The 5,000-nt window shown below is 44.5% G+C and overlaps 1 protein-coding gene across 2 annotated transcripts in view; it reads left to right on the top strand.

Moving 5' to 3' along the window:
- The window catches only part of tshz1 (teashirt zinc finger homeobox 1), a 40,611-nt gene that overhangs the window by 3,281 nt on the left and 32,330 nt on the right, over positions 1-5,000 (top strand). The gene's annotated exons all lie outside the window — the stretch shown is intronic.

The following is a 5,000-nucleotide window of genomic DNA, read 5'->3' as shown; positions in this document are numbered from 1 at the left end:
CCATGGAAACACACATGCTCCTGACAGCTTAGCCACTCAAAGGACAACTTTTTTCCTCCCTTCCCCTCTCTTTCTTTCTTGCGTTAAAAATAAAATCAATACAAATACTGACCCAAAGTTTTTTGAAGCCGGGGCATTCTTAGCGAATTTCTAAAGCGCTAGCGATAACATTGGACCCAATTTGTACACACAATCAGCGGGTTAATCCCTATCCGTGATTTGATGCCGTTCCTTTATTTCGGGCTTCTTGTTCTTTTTAAAGGTTCCCTGGGAAAGGAACGTGCATCTGAAGGAGAATTAGTTGAATACAATTCTGTATGATTTTGCACACAAAAACTCCAAAACTTTATGTGGGAATTAGCTCATTGGGAGTCAATTATATCCATTGGATTTGATGGAATTCTATGAAGGCAGGCAGTAGCTTTGCTGTGCTCGGCCATACAGTAAAGCAGGTCATCTCTCGGAGTACTACGTAGAAGTTAAACCCCCTGTGCCTCTAGCATTTTCACATCGTAGCCTAGCCTAGCAGCCTGTGGTCACTTGAGTACCTGTCCCCTCTGCAGTCAGATTCTAACTTGAAACAAACAAGGTTAAGGTCTAGCGACTTGGGTTTAGACATTACGGGATTTTTTTTTGCCAAAGAAGTGTAAATGACAGGAATGTCTATGTCTGGTGCTAATGAGGATCAGCCTTTGAAGTTGGATATCAACGACCGGAGTCGAACAAAAGACAGTTCCAGAATTTTAAACAGGTTTTGTGGAGTTCCGAGGTGGAAAGCAGACAGAGCACCAGGCCGCAGACGGAAGATGCTGAACTCCGGGTTTATAATCTCACTAACTGCTGGTGGTGATGGCAGCCTGAGTGGTGATAATTCACATCTCCAGCCCTTCACACGTTCCAGTAAATGTTAAGCAAGAGCAGGGCCTCCAGTGGAGGATCTAAAGTCCCCCTGCAACTTTAAACTCCCCACTTTTATTTTTGAAAGGGTTAGAAGTTGACAGAGGCGTGATGGCGCATGGTAATCCGCGCTGGCAGCCCTTAACGTGAAAACAAGCCGTCAAGGCGACATTTTTTTCCCCCCTCCCGATATTGATTTAATTGTCTCTCTTTTGACAGGCATATACATCATTGGCTTTAATGGTCAATCAAAAGTTGGCAGGCACAGTGTTTCCATTCTTTCCTCTACACGACATTTGGCATACTTAATCAAAACGCTGAAAAGTTGATGGCTGCAAGGAGCTGGTGACTGAGTCATCTGTTATTTATTTTTTTTATTTGTAAAAAAAATTCTCAGACGCGGGTGGGTTCGGGAAAACGCATCCACGGCAGAGGGGACTGTGAAACGGGGGCAAATTTCTACTACTGCGGCGAAAAAAAAGAAAGAGTTCAAAGTAGTAGTAACTCGCCAAGCCAGAGCACGAGAGCATCAGAATTCACTCAGAAGCCATCAGAATTCCATTAACTCAGCAAATAACAGGACTGCAGGGTAGTGTTGTTAAAGGCAGTGGAGGGGTTCTTTCACTTTGGTGAGGGGAAACCAGTTTCTTTACGTCTGCCTGTGTTTTTAAATGTATTTGGTTCTTTGCTCAACACCAGGAACACAAGCATGTGTTTTTCAATGGATCTGTTTCTGTCACACGCAGCTAATCTGACGACGAGACACCGAAAATCTGTAGTGCTGTGTTGTAGTTTTTTTTAACATCTTTTTTTTTTTAAAAAGGCCTTTTGCTGCTGGAATCTAAACTGTTTCCCAGCCTTATCCTCGCGGATTCATGTTTGTGTGACTGTTTCACTTCCGGTTCCATTAGAATGACTGATAATTGTTCTTATGCCTCCGAGAAGATGGTTGTATAAAATAACTGATCGGACGGTGAGGGGTAAATTCGGGCTAAGGGGTGCAGGGCAGCTTTAGTTTACAGAGAAAGGGGAAGGTAGGGAGCACTCCAGCTCCTGTAATCCTACATGTGCCATCGAGCCCACTGGCGAGCACAGCCCTTTGCTAGTGCAGGGGCTTCGTAATTATCAGAGAAAAGGTAAGGTTGTTTCGCCAGCTTCATTAGCAGAGCCCCTAATTATCTGCAAACCTGATGGATTTGTGACAGGCCTAACGATTAATGCCGACAAATTCAGTAAGGTGTCAAGTTCGCAGCTGCTTTGATGTAATCAAGTTGATATTATACAGTCCCCATAGCCCGTAGTGCAGTATTAACTCAATTTGCTGGTGCAGGTGACAAATGGACTTTGCTACCTGACTAATCATGTCACAGAGACAATGCTGCCTAATGACCTCAGTAATCCTCGCTTTTAACAGCGCAATAAAGCTGAGACTTAGAGAACAAAATCAGCTGAGTTGTCAGTTTTTTTTTCCCCTGTGCCCTAAATGCTAATAATGTCTGCCTTTTTTTCCAGCATCTTTTTAAAAAGACCAAGTTTCACAATCAGGTAGGTAGTTTAGTGTACGGAGGCTGTGGACTAGCGAGTTTGTGAAAATAGTGTGTGCACTAATTCTCATTTTGCTTTTAGAAGAGGTCATATTCAGAAAACGTTTATCGTTATGTTATGCACACGCAGTGCAGGCTGCCTCAAAAAATGGCAATTCACATTTTCGGCTCAGACAACATAGATGTTTATCCTGGATTGTATTGTGTCAAATATGTCTTTGTGACTATTTGTTGTCCATTTTAATTGCATTACAAAACAAGAAAGGACTGAAAAGTGAACAACATTAAAACAGGGGCTGTGCTTCTCCAGAATTGTGTAGTACAACATCATGTATGTGTGTGTGTTCAGCTTGGGTCCAAATGCAGTAATGTGGCAAACGCTTTAAGTCTAGCTGCTGTAGCAGTGGGATATTCCTTTGCCTCTTCATTCACAGGATTACATCCTGAGGGAAGCTAAGATTTCATGCAGTCTTTTGTACCGGTTTGTTGTTGTTACACAATATTCCCAGTTGTTTTAATCTCCCCCTTTTCAGTTTTTGGTGTAAAACATGTTTTTAAGGAAGACGGTGACCTACCTGTGAGGGGGGGTAGGTGCCTGTCAGTAATCGCGCTGTCTGTTTTTCTGCTGTCGTGTTAGATTCCTGTCATTTGGAACAACACAGCCGGGCAATAACTTCTCACGTGGAGCCAGGTTGAGAACTCGCTCTCCCTGTTCCTACCCTGGCCAGTGATCTTGCCCTTCATGCTGCGATTGATTTTGGTTTCCTTTCAACAGCAAAGGGAGGATTTAAAAAAAAAAAACAGTTGGCGTCGGGAAAGACACAAAAGGTGAAAGGCAGGAAGGCTGTTTTTGAGAATTTCACAGCGCAGAAACTTTATAAAGATGAGGAAATATTAATCAAATGTGAGATGCGCTACAGCGTGGAGCCATTGCGAGCAAGATGTGGTTCTGGACGAGCCTTCTGACTGTGCCCTTGTTAATTAAATACTTACAGCTCTCCGTGAAGGTGTGGTCATTTCCCAGCTCTTAGTTGACCGAGCTAGTGCTAAACTGGCAATGAATCTTTTGAGCCGCTGTCAGAAATCTGCTTGACTCAGCTATGTAACAGGTAGTGCGTGTTTCAGTAAATGTGTAAATTCTGGTGAATTAAGTCAAGGGGAATTGGCAAGTGCCATTGACTGCAGCTTAGCAGCAGAGGTTGCTAGCCTGCAGATGTTTGCCAATGCAGAATGCCCAGATTCCATTTCCTGAAGTGCAGGTGACTGTAAGATGTACTGTATGTGCTGTGCAGTGAGCCCATCTGAATAACCAGTGGCTGCTCTTTATAAAGCAAATGAGAGAAAGGAGGAAAATAAAAAACATACTTTGACTTTTTTTTTAACCCATTCACAGGAGAATTTCTCTCAGTCTTAGCAGCGGACCTGGATAGCTGTCCCGGTCAGTCCCTCTCTCTGTACTGGAGGTTATGTAAATCAGGGCTTGTACCATTATCAGGTGACATTGACATTAGTCAATATTCAGGTTGTTCCTATATCTTAAACTAATAGTTTAATTTGCATTTGGGAATTGCGCCAAATGCCTATAGGAAATCAAAGAGCCTGCCTACTTGTCTCTCCATCTTATTTAAGTCCCTTAACCTCCATAACAGCTAAAGAGAGTTGAAGACACTGAGTGCTCGCTGTGCCACTCGTGTTGGAGGTTTGTGTGAAAGGACCTACCTTGTCATAGTAAGAGAGTAAACTTGAGGCAAAACGATCCATGATTCCCACAGGCCTTGGGAATGTTGGGAGTAGCACGTCCCCACTCCAGCCCTCTCCCCAGCTCCTGCCCGGCTCTTTCCGTTAAGTTGCCCCCAGGGTTTTTGCCCTCAATGTGCGTGGCCGCTGTCGCTGTTTGCTCACACATCTGAAACAAAATCTGTTGGCTGCTGCCACTGAGGAGTGTGTGTGTGTGTGGGGTGGTGGTGGTGGTGGGGGGGAGGGTTATTGTCAGAGTGGCCAGATGTTATTTTTGCTCTGTAGTACATTTATTAAGCAATTTCCTTCAGAAAAGAGCTGGGAAGAAGCACAAAAAACAACACACACCATCCGAAACGTCAGACGCTGCCCCAGAAATGGAGGCACACCAGGAGGCCGGCGTACCAAGGGGAAGGCCTGTCGGAGCACCATCACAGTCGTCCTTTTATTTTCTCTCATTTTGTAGCATGCTTGGCGGTGTGTCGGCACGATCCTGCACCCGTGGAGTTAGGCGTAAAGCCGATCTTTCCGTTTTTTCAGCCCAGTTGCCGCAGTGCTTTCTGGGAAAAGCGTGTTCCCTGAGTGGACAGTTCGCCCCACGCACAGATCTTTCCCAACACCCACTGTCGCCTGTTCTTTTTCCCCGATCCCAACACGGGAGTATGCCGATTTTCAGCCTCTCCTTCTTAAATGTACCAGGAATTCCTTTTCATGCCATTGAGATGGGATGTTAAAATCAGAAATTGTCAAACCCGGGGGTGTGTTGCTTTTGATCACGAAATCAGATATGCAGGAACAACAGCTGAGTTTTTCTTTTGAGTC

Source organism: Lepisosteus oculatus, chromosome 10 (genome assembly GCF_040954835.1).
Source record: "Lepisosteus oculatus isolate fLepOcu1 chromosome 10, fLepOcu1.hap2, whole genome shotgun sequence".
In the NCBI taxonomy this organism is placed as follows: Eukaryota; Metazoa; Chordata; class Actinopteri; order Semionotiformes; family Lepisosteidae; genus Lepisosteus; species Lepisosteus oculatus.
Note: the sequence above shows the minus strand (reverse complement) of the source record. Positions and strands in the feature narration are given on the sequence as shown.